This window comes from Sinocyclocheilus rhinocerous, unplaced genomic scaffold (genome assembly GCF_001515625.1).
Source record: "Sinocyclocheilus rhinocerous isolate Xijiao unplaced genomic scaffold, SAMN03320098_v1.1 scaffold795, whole genome shotgun sequence".
NCBI lineage: Eukaryota > Metazoa > Chordata > Actinopteri > Cypriniformes > Cyprinidae > Sinocyclocheilus > Sinocyclocheilus rhinocerous.
This window is the reverse complement of record NW_015630361.1, coordinates 168,274-182,935: the sequence shown is the minus strand read 5'-3', so window position 1 is coordinate 182,935 and position 14,662 is coordinate 168,274. Positions and strand designations below refer to the sequence as shown.

The 14,662-nt window shown below is 36.7% G+C and overlaps 1 protein-coding gene across 1 annotated transcript in view; it reads right to left on the bottom strand.

Moving 5' to 3' along the window:
- Positions 1 to 12,999, bottom strand: part of LOC107740276 (synaptotagmin-2-like) — a 42,971-nt gene extending 29,972 nt beyond the window's left edge. The window contains exons 1-2 of the mRNA XM_016552656.1: positions 12,814 to 12,999; positions 10,334 to 10,444 (exon numbers count right to left, since the gene is read on the bottom strand). The gene's annotated coding sequence lies outside the window, so the exon portion shown is untranslated. The remainder of the gene's footprint in view (positions 1 to 10,333; positions 10,445 to 12,813) is intronic.
- Positions 13,000 to 14,662: the final 1,663 nt, after the last annotated feature.

Sequence of the window (14,662 nt, the reverse complement as noted above, 5' to 3'; positions counted from 1 at the left end):
TTGCTTGCGTACGTATATGTGGGGCGGAGCTATCAAAATAGGGGCAAGACCCTTTTGGGGTAGGGGCGTGTTTGTTTTGGTGATTTCAAATATCAACATTGGCTACCAGAAATCACTTACTCTGCCTTTAATAAATAAAAACACATACAATCTAATACAAATTTTCATTCCATTTAAATGCATAACATGCCAAATAATTAATCAAATTATTCAAAACTAATATATCAATGATTGCTGAGAAAATCTTCCAAAAGAAGTCATTTAAAGGCATTACATCACATTTATTCACAAGTTTTCTATATACTTTACGTTATAGATTTATGCTGAGTCACAAAACATGGCTACTTTTGAATAGTTAAAGGTACATTTGAAAGATATTTGGTTTAATTTAAAGGTACATTTGGAAAAACTTAGTTCAAACAAACAATGGATTACTTATAGTCAGTGTTATTATACTATCATCGAGATATTATTTTTATTAATAAATTGATTTTTCAATTTTTTTGTTTTTATTAATATTTGTATCAGTTTTCATATTTTCACTTTTCATTTTAATTGTAGTTAAAGTTTTAGTAATTTGATTGTTTTTGTTATTTTTAGTAGTTCTTTATGTCTATATATGGTTTTGATTGCTTCTATTGTCATCCTAAGTCGCTTTGGATAAAAGCATCTGCTAAATGACTAAATGTAAATGTAAATATATTTTTTATGAACTTTTTGGTTTTAGTTATTTTAATACCTAAAGTGAAACTAAATTTAGAAAGTTTATGTTATTTCATTATTTAAAGTAACAAAAATGCTTTACAGTTTTAGTTTCAGTTTGTTTTACTTAACTACAATAACCTCTGCACTTTCAACTTGAATAGCAAAATTTTTCAAATAAAAAACAAATTACAGCTGACAGCAGCAAGTGTTTCTGACTAGGAAACCCCAAGGATAGCAGGCAGTCAAGCTTTTCAGCACATACTGAGAACAAGTGAGTCAGCAGCAGACTTTTAGTAAAGCCATAAGAGCAAATTAGCTGCAGCAGCACACATTTGAGCGTACTTTCAGATGAGGCAGAAGTGAGAGACGGTGAGCACCTGCGGGGGGAGTCACGGCCTCGCAGTGAGGGAGCGGGTTTCTTTAACAAGCCTGTTCTCTCCTCCGCAGTGCCTTTCTCTCCCCCGCGAAGGTCGAACAAATTAGGCCAGTCAGAAAATCTGGCCCACATCTATGCTCCCTAAAGGCCCTTTCACATGACTCGCATCAGGCCTTCAACACAAGTGACATGTGCCGCTTTGACCTGCAGATGAAAAGAGTTGGAGATACAGGCACAGACGGGAGATTTTACTATTTATTCATACTCACAGAATATGTAATGTGTATAATAATATAATGATCATTTTCAGAATGATCTCCATGTATCTAGATATGCACAGTCTATTTAAAGCCTGACTGAAACACAATTTCATGTTCAGTATTTTTTACTAAAACTAACAAAAAACTAAAACTATTAAAAATAGTTTTGGCCAATGAAATAAGCAGGAAAAAAAATTAAAAAGAAAAAAAAAGGAAATCTAATATAAACAAAAATGTGAAAAGTTGGCAACAAACTAAAAATAAAATAAGTTCATTATATAATAAAACTTAAATACAAATACATTCAAGTTAAAAATAATTATTTTTAACATTTCAATAATAAAAATAAATAAATTACACAAATACATAAAATTACTATACTTAACAAATACTATAATTGTATAAATACTATAAATAAATAATACTAAAATAATACTTCATCTCATTAGATCAAATATATTCTAACCTGATGGCCCATTAATGCTCAGTTGTCAAAGGGTATACAATAATAATAATAATTATTATTATTATATTTACTACTACTACTAATAATAATAATAATATTTAATGAGTCATTATTAAAGCACCACAAAAGTACAACATTATTAACAATGTAATCTCCACACAAAGTATTTTAAATATCTGTATCGCCCACACTAAAATGCTTTTTAACTATGACTGTATTTATTCGATCATCTACAACATGAAGACGTGACAGACGCTTCTGATTAGCGACCCCAAGGGGTCCTAATGTGGCCGTTTGAGTGGCACACACAAAGTAATAAGACAATCTCCGGCACACATGCATTTGAACAACTGTACACAAAGAGAGAAACACAGAGGCCTACACTTTTTATTTCTCTCACAGGCACCAAAAATAGTTCGGTTGGCTGGAGGAGTTCAGAAAGGTGGGCGACAGATAAAGCTAAAATCTAGGTCAGTGTGAGCAAGTACCCCAGAAAATGTCCGACCCACTGAGAAACAAGCACATTGACTAATCACTTGACATTTGTGCTCTCTATCTTTAGCAGCAAATAAACCTGCAGTGCTTCATTTACAAATCTACTGCATTTGTAACTCGACAGGATGTTGCTTCTAAGAAAGTTTTCTGATGAAGTGCATTGCTATATGGTTGCTAATGTATTCTGGGTGGCTGCTAGTCACTGTAAAATTTATTGTAATTTTAACAGCAAAAAATTAACAGTAAAAATGCTACAGTAAAAAACTGCTAATTGCTTAATGGTAAATTCCCTTACTCTACGGTGAAAACAAATTAATGAATCTAACGGGACGTTTCATGTAATGTTACAGTAAAATATTGTTAAATGTACAGTTTTAGTCATCTTATAATTAACAATGAAAAACCGACATTCCCAGAATTCTGTGTTCATTGCATTATTTTAGTGTCAAGTATGTTACCACAACGGTGTTTTGTATTTGCATGCATGACATGTTACTGAAACAGATTTTAGTACTAGTAGGTTAGTATTTTAACATTAGGCCTATATCAGTTAATGAAATATATAGTTTTTTTTTTTTTTTACCATGAGTTTAAATTCAATCTGTAAAGTCAAAAAATGTTTTTTACAAAACAACCACAGCTGCTAGTATTTTATGGTAAATTTCTTTTCTTTTCTTTTTTTCACAGTATAATTGCTTCCAGGTCAAAATCAAGTGCTGCACCCTCAAGTCTCTATGATATTCTGCTTTCTAGACATAGCTTGGATCCCTCATATCATGTACGTATGTGGGATTATTCCACCCATTTTATGCCCAATCAATTCGTTTTGAAATCAAAGTGGTTTAGATGAAAGAATTAAATCTCACTGCTAGACAGCAACAATTGAGATATTAAAGAACTCTCTTTTGTGATTTCTCTAAACAACAGATTTTCCTTTCACAAGCATGACCATATAAAGGAAAACTACAACTTCTGTCATCCACTGAAGGACGCACTGCTATTATTGGTCCCTAATGACAGAGCACCAGGAGGGGGCAGCAGAGCAGTATAATTGGTCTATTACAGCACCAGAATATATGAACTCCTTCTCTCCAGCACCTTGTTTTATCAGCCTGTGGTTCTAGCTGGTAATTTGATCATGCAGCAGTACGGATCATTGATCATTCATTAATGAGCTGACATAAAAGCGGACGCCGAATCGAAGCGCAGTGCTAAACCTGTCTGCAGCAGACGCCACTTTCACTTCGCATGTAGGTTGTTGTAACATTTAAATATTTTCGATTGCATATCATGAAAATGAAATGCAGGAACTACAAACAACACACACTTTAACAAATGTATGCTTATGCAATTATACGTACTATTTAATATCATAATCACTTGCGCTGAATAATGCATAAAGCTGCGGTAGGAAATGAGAATAACAAAGTGTTTTTAATTAAGTGCAACATATTGTTCATCCCAGGACAAGACTCTCACTTATCATGCAAAGAGTTCTGGCTTCACATCTTACGTGAGCTTAATTACGTTAGTTAACTAAAGTTTTTCCATTAGAGGTTCAACCAGCGCATTGAGGAGTTCGGCGTGACGTGCATAAACAATATAACTCATCTATCAGAGACGTTCAGGGCTCTCTGGGGACTGCACTGAATAGCCGCACTTGTATTGATCAGCTTGTGCTGGGATCAGAACTGTTTGGTTGCTCTGTAAAAGGGCGTTTACATTGGCTGCCTTCACAATTCAGTACAAAATCGTGAATATTTTGAACATAATGTTTACATGAAAGTGATTGGTTTGATCTGCATGGTCCAAATAGTGTTGTTATTGGTAAAGGAACCAAAGTTCACCCAAAAATGACAATTTGCTGAAAACTGACTCCCCCTCAACCCTCATCCAAGATGTAGATGAGTTTATTTCTTATCCAAACAGATTTGGAGAAATGTAGCATCACTTGCTCAGCAATGGATGCTCTGCAGTGAATGGGTGCCGTCAGAATGAGAGTCCAAACAGCTGATAAAAACATCACAATAATCCACAAGTAATCCACACCACTCCAGTCATCAATGAACATCTTGTAAAGCCAAAAGCTGCGTGTTTGTAAGAGACAAATCCATCAAGATGCTTTAACTTTAAATCGTTCTTTCTGGTCAAAATACAAGTTCATATTCATAATCCATAATAACGTTTCCCTACAGTGAAAAAGGATCATTATGTTTTTATCAGCTGTTAGGACTCTGTTTTGGAATGCTAAATTTCTCCAAATCTGTTCAATTAAGGAACAATCTCATCTACATTTTGGACGGCTTAAGAGTGAGCAAATTTTCAGCAAATTTTAATTTTTTTGTGTAAACTATTCATACTGAAAATAAGTTTAAGCACAAAAATTACTAGAACTGAAAAAAAAATTAAAGCTAAATAGAAACATTTAAATATTTGAATAACATTAAAAAACAACTAATACATTTAATAATATATATTAAAAAAAGAATAAAAATGACAAAAGCACATAAAACACTGAAATGAAAACAAAACTGAAAATATAAAATTAAAAGCTAATTCAGCTAATTCAAAATATTCAAAAATACTATAATAGCAGGGCTCTATGCTTACTTTTACTTCAAAAATTTAGGAGCACGTTCAAAATTTTAGGAGCACCTTCTAATCAATAATCCAAAATTTTATCAAAAAGTAGCCTTCCCATTACGAGGTGATATTTGACTCCTCTAACTTTATTAAAAATATGTCATCTTTTGTCAAATTCTTTAAAAAAATTATATTTTATAAGCTTTTTAAAAAATTTTATTAAAACGACAGAATAAGAACAAGTAGAATAAGAACTGTGAAGCTCCCCTGAGCGCAATCACAAGTATGATGATGATCGGGTCAGTCGTACTGGTGCTCCTAAAAAAAATGTTCAGTAGTTTTCAGTCGCAAATGCGACTGAAATGGTCGCACTGTAGAGCCCTGAATAGTAATACCAAAATAATACTACTAATAATAAAATACTAAAAAAAACACTGGTCCCAAACATACATCAGTCTTCTGACATGCATAATATGGCAATCAGTAAGTTAAGGTAGGTTATATCAAAGTACCATGGTATTACTCTCTGATACCATCACTGTACCACAGTACAGCTACAGTGCTTGTTTGTAAGGGATAAACGCACACACAAACTGTGTAATTCAGCAGTATACACTTCAACTCCGTTTGTCTTTGTCAGAATTGGCAGTGGAGTGTAGAAGAGCTTTCTGAGCAATACTCGTGTGTGTGTGTGTGTGTGTGTGTGTGTGTGTCTCACACTGCACCAGTAGCTGTGCGCCGTGCAGCAGTCTGCATGTGTTAGCCTGAGGCGCTGTGGCCCACAGTCATCCACCCAGCCATTTGTTAGCATTCACGCCTCGTTTTACAGCACCGCTGCTTCACCTGACAGGTTATTGCTGCAAGATTATGTTATTGCAAATACAATATGTGAAGTTTTATAAGAATGCATTCATAATTTGCCTCATGCACGAACACACAAAAGACAGTATTCCCAAATTATCATAAAGCCAATGCCACCAGTGCCTAGAGTTATTTCCATCATAATAGATTTTACTTTTGACTACAAAAACCACAAACGCAGAAAGGTCAATGCCTATCCATTGGTTTGACTGACAAACCTGCAATGATATCATTAAGAAGAGACAACTTTTAGCCAAAACAGAGCTATCTTACAGATTCTTCACTAAGTCCCGCCTTTAAAAGGTAACTGACCAATCCTGTCGTCCACCAGGTTATCCAACAAAATTGTACTCTTTTCCAATGAAAGTCAGCACAAGTTCTGTGTGTTTAAATAGCTTTAAATTGCATTGAAAGAAATCACCAAAGAAAACGGTAAAAGGTTGTGTATTTTTACATTTTTAAAATGTACATTTTATTGTTTATTTTTATAAAAGTTCATTTTTACATACACTATGTTATCAGTTATAAACACTTTCAAATGAGGCCTTTCTCTTTTCCAATCTGATTCAGTCTATTTTACTGTGTAATTTAACAATTTCTGTCAAGACAAATGTTCTCACTTCACAGACCATGTAGAAATAATATCTATTCGATTTTTACCACTTTTTGTACACATTTTACTGAAAATCACACTGTTCACAGTTCATTCCAGTTCCATAACGCTTATCTGTGCGAGCAATGGTAACCAAAGGGGGCGGAGCTTAGCAAAGGGTCAATATCATAGAACTGTAAATTGCTTTCTTGTTCTCTAACACTCCCACACACACACCTTCCTCATCTGATTTAGTCAGCATGCTGTAACATCTCGCAGCCTGAGGGCACTGAATCTACCAGCCCAGCACCTTGGCTGTCCTTACTAAATATTATGTTTTAGAGAGCTGTCACGAACACGTCAAACTCGGTTGCTGCTCTATCATCAGTTCTGAGTAATCTGATGGACAGGGGGAGATCGCTGCTTAAATGCGACCTTTCGTGTGTGGAGTTCACACACGAAATCAGTGAATCTTGTGAATGAATCACTGTTGTTCACTTTCATGCAGTGACATTATCCCTATATTTCATGCATTATCCCAATTTTTAAATGTGTGAAAATTATTATTGAAGTACATGCTTAAAAAATGCTTAACATTGCTAAAACACTTCTAGAGTCTCTTAGTAAATCTGTAACGTACATTTTTAAAAAGGACAATACAACTTGTTTCGGTCATGATTTCGGTCATGATGGAATGATTCTGTGTTTTAGAATGAATTTTTAAGCAAATGATTCAATGATTCATAATAGACAGAAAGTGTCCCTGAATGAATCTCAAAAGAGTCGACTCACTTGAATGAATCAAATCCCCACCACTAATTTGCTGGCTGTATTCAGGCTTTCACTAAACACTGCAGTGACAATCACATCCATTAGTATATAACATTGCTAAAACACTTCTAGAGTCTCTTAGTAAATCTGTAACGTACATTTTTAAAAAGGACAATACAACTTGTTTCGGTCATGATTTCGGTCATGATGGAATGATTCTGTGTTTTAGAATGAATTTTTAAGCAAATGATTCAATGATTCATAATAGACAGAAAGTGTCCCTGAATGAATCTCAAAAGAGTCGACTCACTGGAATGAATCAAATCCCCACCACTAATTTGCTGGCTGTATTCAGGCTTTCACTAAACACTACAGTGACAATCACATCCATTAGTATATCAAACAAACCCAAACCGCAGAGCTTCCCTCTTGTTATTGTGAATGAACATATGTAGTGGCCAAAACAGCTGGCGTGACTGAGCTCTTGAATTGTATTTCTGCATTGCCCACATTAAGCACTCAGATTTTACGAAGCCATTACATGAGGAGTGATTGATTGTGACAGCGAAGATGCTGTTAAATCAAAGCTGTGTCGGTGCAAAAAAGAGAAGGTACGGATGGATAGGTAAAAAGAGAGAGAGAACATGATACTACCACACCTTTACTACGCAGTTTGAAATGCAGATGTATGAAAACTGGAAGTGAAAAGAAAACGTGTTTAGAAAGGCTTTTAAAGCTTGGTCAAATATGACCAATTTAGACAGTTTGCTTACGGTTCCTTCAGTGCAGCATCACTGATGACAGATCAATTGTTTCATTAATATTGAACCTGGCAAATGTACAGTCTGATAATCACTGCCTTATGGCAAACGTATTACATGGCCATTTTGATTGTATGTAGTGTTTCACCAATTTTAAAGGCTGGTCTCAATATCTAGAGAACAGGGTGGGAATAAAATAAAATAAAATAAACACTTACTCTAGGATGGGCAATGGAAAATAAAAATAATCAAATTAAATTAAATACAACAAAGATAATGATTATCACTCATTTTACACAATATTTACTCAAAATGCACAAAACAAAAACCACCAAAAAAGTTAATTATTCATTGTTTGAGGATGCTATTTTTCTATTTTGAAACTAACACAAGGGGAAACCACAACAGGCGATGCCCATAATCTCAAATAAATCATCTGACACTCAATATATCAGCCTGTCACTATGTTTATTCATTCTCAGAAGTGTATGGTTACAACACATATACCTAACTGTACTGTTTATATCTTGACTATGCAACCTGCTGACCCTGCTGCAATAATGCTATCCTGTTGTGGCTTTTATGAAAGTAATGATATCAGCTTATTAAGAAAGAAAAGAACACATTTAAAGCGTGCCGACGTTCATTTCAACCATGCTGATTAGAAGAACCACAGGGAGACCCTTACGCTTTATGTGAACGCATCCCAATTTCAGCAAGACACGATTACAGCAGGCAAAGACCATTCAATTTCATGAACCATCAAGCAGATATCCACTTTTAAAAATGTACGGCACTGTAGAGAGCGAGAGATATAGATAGAAAAATAAGAGGTTCGGGTATGTCACTGATACTCCAAATAAGAAAAATCAGTAAATACTAGAGCATAAACCAAAAGCAACGTCCCCAAGCTCATGACGAGCGAGATGTTCTTTATAATAACGGTGCATTAGGAGTCCTGTTGAGTTATGAGTCCTGATACTGCGTCATTATTACCCAAGTCCTATCCATTACTGTAAAACAAAAAAAGGGACAATGTTCTTCTTCAAACATTACCGGCCCCTATACAGCAGCAAGGGAGCATGATTTATTACAGGAAGGGGAAACGGTTTCACTCCACTGAACAGCCTCCACACATAACCCTCACACGTGTGTGTGTGTGTGTGTGTGTGTGTGAGTGAGTGTGTGAATGTGTCCAATGCGGCGATGCCTCCTCTGTCTCACCTCTGCTTTGAGTAGAGCGAGGTCTACTCTGAATCTAAACGAGTGCCGTTGTTATGTGGCGCTCTCAAGGACTGACCCGAAGCACTTAGCCGAAGCGTTGAGGCCCAGGGCACCTCCCAGTCATCTATCTGTCTGCATTTGTCTTTCTCCAGCGCTATTCAACTGGTCGCCACTGCAATCAATGAGATTACCTCTTAAATTGCCTTTTCCTGTTATCGGCCCTGCTGGGATGTCTTTGAGAAGTGCAGGTACACACAAGAATGAACACAACACACAACGCTCGACTTTTGCAACTGACCTCAGCGCAGTTCGTTTCACATGCATAATAAAATGTTAAATGAGAAAAACAAGACGGTGCAGTTCACTTCCCCTAAACATCAAGGTAATCAGGTTTATAACATCCTTCGCCAGCAGACAGGACAAGTAAATCTGCGCCTGTTGTCAGCGGAACAGCTTGCTCAGCAAAAAGATGGCAGGATCAGCAATGAACACAACACACAACGCTCGACTTTTGCAACTGACCTCAGCGCAGTTCGTTTCACATGCATAATAAAATGTTAAATGAGAAAAACAAGACGGTGCAGTTCACTTCCCCTAAACATCAAGGTAATCAGGTTTATAACATCCTTCGCCAGCAGACAGGACAAGTAAATCTGCGCCTGTTGTCAGCGGAACAGCTTGCTCAGCAAAAAGATGGCAGGATCAGCAGCCGCACGGCCAGTAACGAGCTCTCCGCTGGACGCCAACCCTAAATAGTCTGCAAAACAGCTTATACTAACAACTCAAACAATTCTAGAGAACGCTGTAGTGTTTCAATGCACATAAACCATTCAAAAAAACTTGGCATAACAACATTAAAAAGTGCACAAACAGCTGCAGTTGTGTTTTATGATCATGCACACTCAATCTACAAAGCCAGCAGTGACGTGTCAGACCGCATCTCTGAGTTATCAAGAGATGCATATTGTGTGTACAAATTATGAGACTCTCAAGTTCTATTCTACGCACATCGGCCACTATTATGTAATGTGATACTGCAGCACTAGGACGCTACGCTGAGAAAGTTCCACTGGCTGACAAAGGTCTTCCTCTCTCTCCTCTCTGCCATACGCCGCCTCTCCCTGATTTTTTATTATAATGACTGAAAGACTATATTTAGACTCCTGTCTAAGCATTAAAATGATAATCTGCATTGTATAAAAGGCATGCTTTATCATAAAAGGGGGATACTGTACTTACCTCTGTACCGTGTGTATCCTCACTGGAGATGTACTGCACCAAGAGGAGGGTGGTGATGCAGAGGTGGGTTGAAGAAAGAAACTTCGCAGAGCGAGCAGGGCACTTGGAAAGCTTTGGGGGGGGGGAAGAAGGGACAATAATCAGGACTTTTGGTTTATCCTCTTCTGGCTGTGTTGGAAATATCAGACCTGTGCAAACACACACACACACACCCCGGATGTCTTCCTCTACGCACCCCCAAGCTCACACACACATGCACACACACAATAGCTCGGATCGGGACAGATGCAGAGATGCTCTCATGCACACACACACACACACACATTTCTAGTCTCACACCCTGCAATCGTTGCTCAGCACCACAGCCCCTTGTGTTTCACTGCTGTATTTCCCGGCACTGAGCTGTCATTGGTTCAATCACGGCTCAATAAAAACTACTCCCATTTCCAATTGGGTGAGGAGGGATTTTTTTTCACGGCACACTCTGAAACCCATCCCACCCCTACACTAGCTACATGTAAGGAGAATGCTGAGCTGTGAAAATCAGGCAGGTTGGAGTGAGAGGAGAAGAGGGGAGGAGAACGCGAGAAGGCGGGGCGAGAGACGCAGTAACCAATCAATGAGCTGCAGAGAGAAGCGCGAAAGATGCGGAGGACTTCAGGGGACGTGTTCTAGCTGCTGCCATAGTTGCCAAGTCCGCGTATTATACGCGACTTTGGGCTTCTTTTTTTGTAAAGTTGCGTGAAAAAATCCCGGGTCGCGGTTTTTTGGGCTTATTTAAAAAAAATATGGTTGCTTGTTAGGGAAATCTGACAAGCAACTTCGTTTCTTTATTTATGTTCGCCGTATTCTCCAATGCATTGGTTGACACTGTCTGCTCACAGTTAATAGCCAACCAGTGCAATAATATAAATGCTGCAGCTTAATTTGCCAAATGTGCTTAATTTGCCTCATTGGAGAAAATCCCGTTCAAAAAGAAGGCGCGTGACGCTGTAATCCAAGCGACGACAGAAGTAGACGTAGAGGAGTGGGATGACTTTCTTTTAGCCTAATTTTTACAATGTTTTTGTAATGTATTAATTGTCATGGGCTGTAATAAAAACAAGTAGTCCTTTACTAATACTAAAACTATATAGCCTATACATTTGGTTCGCATAGCCTATATTTTAGTAGGCTATAAATATGTGGCTATGTTACAGTTCCCCTTTGAAGCTCTTGTGTTTTTCTCCTTTTCCATCTCTCCAATCCTATTCTGCTCACTGGTGATTGGAGATTAGCTTTTTGTTCTCACTTTGTTGCAGTTTGCTGATTTTTGTAAAATAACATATCTGGTTTTGCTTTTCAGATAAAATAGTGGTTTCAGTTTAATATGTTGCAGGTTCATTTATTGCTAATAAATAATTGATAATAAATAATATTGATGATAATAAATCATCAAAAAAAATATTGGGCTTGTTTTGGGCTTGTTTTTGAAGCAGCGGTTGCTTATTTGTCTCGCGAGAGTTGGCAACCGTGGCTGCTGCTGATGAATCTTCAGCGTTATAACAAAAGACATTACATATTAAACTGTACTGAATGTTAATGAATAAAGAGAGCGTGTACCCCGAGATAATACATCTTTGTCGACTGTACTGTCCTCGCGGGCTAAAACAATATAAAATACAAGGCGACCAGCGTGGACAGAAACGCGGCCAAAAAAGTCCGCTTCAAGAGACTATTAGCCGGTTCTTTTATAGTTCAATAAGGATAGTTACCGATATATCACTACTGACTGGCTATTCAATATCTGTTTTTGCTTTTCAGATAAAAGAGTGGTTTCAGTTTAATATGTTGCAGGTTCATTTATTGGTAATAAATAATTGATAATAAATAATATTGATGATAATAAATCATCAAAAAAAATATTGGGCTTGTTTTGGGCTTGTTTTTGAAGCAGCGGTTGCTTATTTGTCTCGCGAGAGTTGGCAACCGTGGCTGCTGCGCTGATGAATCTTCAGCGTTATAACAAAAGACATTACATATTAAACTGTACTGAATGTTAATAAATAAAGAGAGCGTGTACCCCGAAATAATACATCTTTGTCGACTGTACTGTCCTCGCGGGCTAAAACAATATAAAATACAAGGCGACCAGCGTGGACAGAAACGCGGCCAAAAAAGTCCGCTTCAAGAGACTATTAGCCGGTTCTTTTATAGTTCAATAAGGATAGTTACCGATATATCACTACTGACTGGCTATTCACATCACAAAATCATTCAATTTAAATGGTAAATGTATTTTTTTAAATCAATTAACAAATATTGCTAGTGAAGTGCAGCAAAAACAAAATTGCTGCAGGATTCGATCAATCGGGATCGCAGGTTATCGAATGACAAAAACATATAGTTTGTAAACAGAACCGAAATATCATCTTATAAAAGTTCATTTACCGGATTCTTTTCATGTTCTGACATAAAAAAAAAAAAAAAACTTAATTTACAGCTCCAAAAAGCACCGTCTTCAGAAAGACCAGCCATCAAAATAACCGTTGACATTTAAAAGACTGATTCCCGCGTACAATTCATGTCATACAGTGGTGAACCCTGGTAAAACAATGTGACCGCGTTTTGATAACACCACACAACAAAGACAATGCACTCTTTTTCGCGTGTTTAACAACGCTGAGCCCAATGTTCACAAGCGTGTTTATTTTAGAGAATCGACTCGTTTTTAAGGAACCGATTCATAACTCAAAAGCAACTGATCGTACGAATCGCTTTGGGGCCTTTTTTTTTTTAATCCGGATCCGTTCGAAACAACTCTTCACGAATCTTCGAAACGTTTATGAATCCTTTGCTTCGAATAGCGTTTCGGAGCTGATCGAACCAACACGTGATGGAGGCTTCGTTACTGTTTCGTTACAGAAACGTTCTGAAATGGTTTGATAGTATAGTAGTTGATTTCAAGTTGAACCCTTGAACCAGTCAGTTTATTAGCTATTTCAATTCATAAAAGTTGAGTAAAAGTTTAAATAATATTCTTTAAAAAAAAATTTAGTGTAAAGACCATCGACTCTACCGTGCGACTCCCACCGGGCAGGGACACCGGCAAAGTATAAGTATTGCTTTTTTATTTCTCCTCTTTCAATTCCTATTACTTGTTTCGCTTCTGTTTCAGTTGTTATAACCATTTCTTACTATGTGTCAGTAAGTTGTTGTTTTTTAGCATGTGTGTTTAGCAGTGTTATTTTTTAGGATTACTGATAAACTACTGTCATTTGATTTGTATTATTTGTATTTGTTATTTATTTTAATTTTAGTTATGTCTGAATTTATTATGTCTGTATAGGTATTTTATTAAGTGTTTAGTTTTATTTAATTTGAGTTATTTTAATACTTCAACAAACTAAATGAAAATGAAATAATATATATATTGAATTTATAAATGTGTATGTATATATTTGTGTGTGTGTGTGTGTGGTTGTACATACACATATGTAGTTGTTTTTTGGTGTTTCGTTAGAATCATTATTATACTCATACCTTTTGTTCTTTAATATTTTGAATTGTTTTTAGTTTTATTTTGTGTTTTTCATTTCAATGTTAAGTTTCGAAATTTTGTTGTATGCATTTGTCATTTTTATTTAATCTCTTTATTTTTTAAATGTGTATAGGTAGTATTTATAAAGTTTTAGCTTTTAGTTTTGGATTTGTTTTCAGTTGTTTTAATACTACAATTGATTGCTTCTGTTGTCCTCATTTGTAAGTCGCTTTGGATAAAAGCGTCTAATAAATGACTAAATAAAAAATTAATAAAAAATAAAAATTTTGCATGTGCACATTGCAACACGGGCACACTCTGACTCCATGTCGCAGGTGGAGGTGTGAAGATTTCTGGAAGCTTTTTGTGAGACTTTTGTGGCAGAGATCCAAACTAAATATTTTCTAACATTCACACACACACACACACACACACGTTCACAGCACTTCACGGGGTGCTGATGGGCCAAAGGGCTGCCCTACTCACTGTATGTGTCACTGGGGAGTAAAGAGAAGAGCATGTGTGCTTACAGTGTGTCTGACTTTGTTCATCCTACACACTTTTCTCTGCTGCTTTGATGGGGAGATGTTTGAGTGTGTGTGTGTGTGTGTGTGTGTGTGTGTGTAAGGGGGTGGTCAGGAACATTATGTCTGTTTCGTGTAAAGATCTGAGACGCAGAGAGGAGGGCATGTGTGCCGGTAGGGCAAACTCATTCAACATGGACTCTATTATCAGCTCAGCATAACGCTGCAGTTAATGTAGGGTGACCATACGCGCCATTTTCCCAGGACGCGTCCTGGCCAGGATTT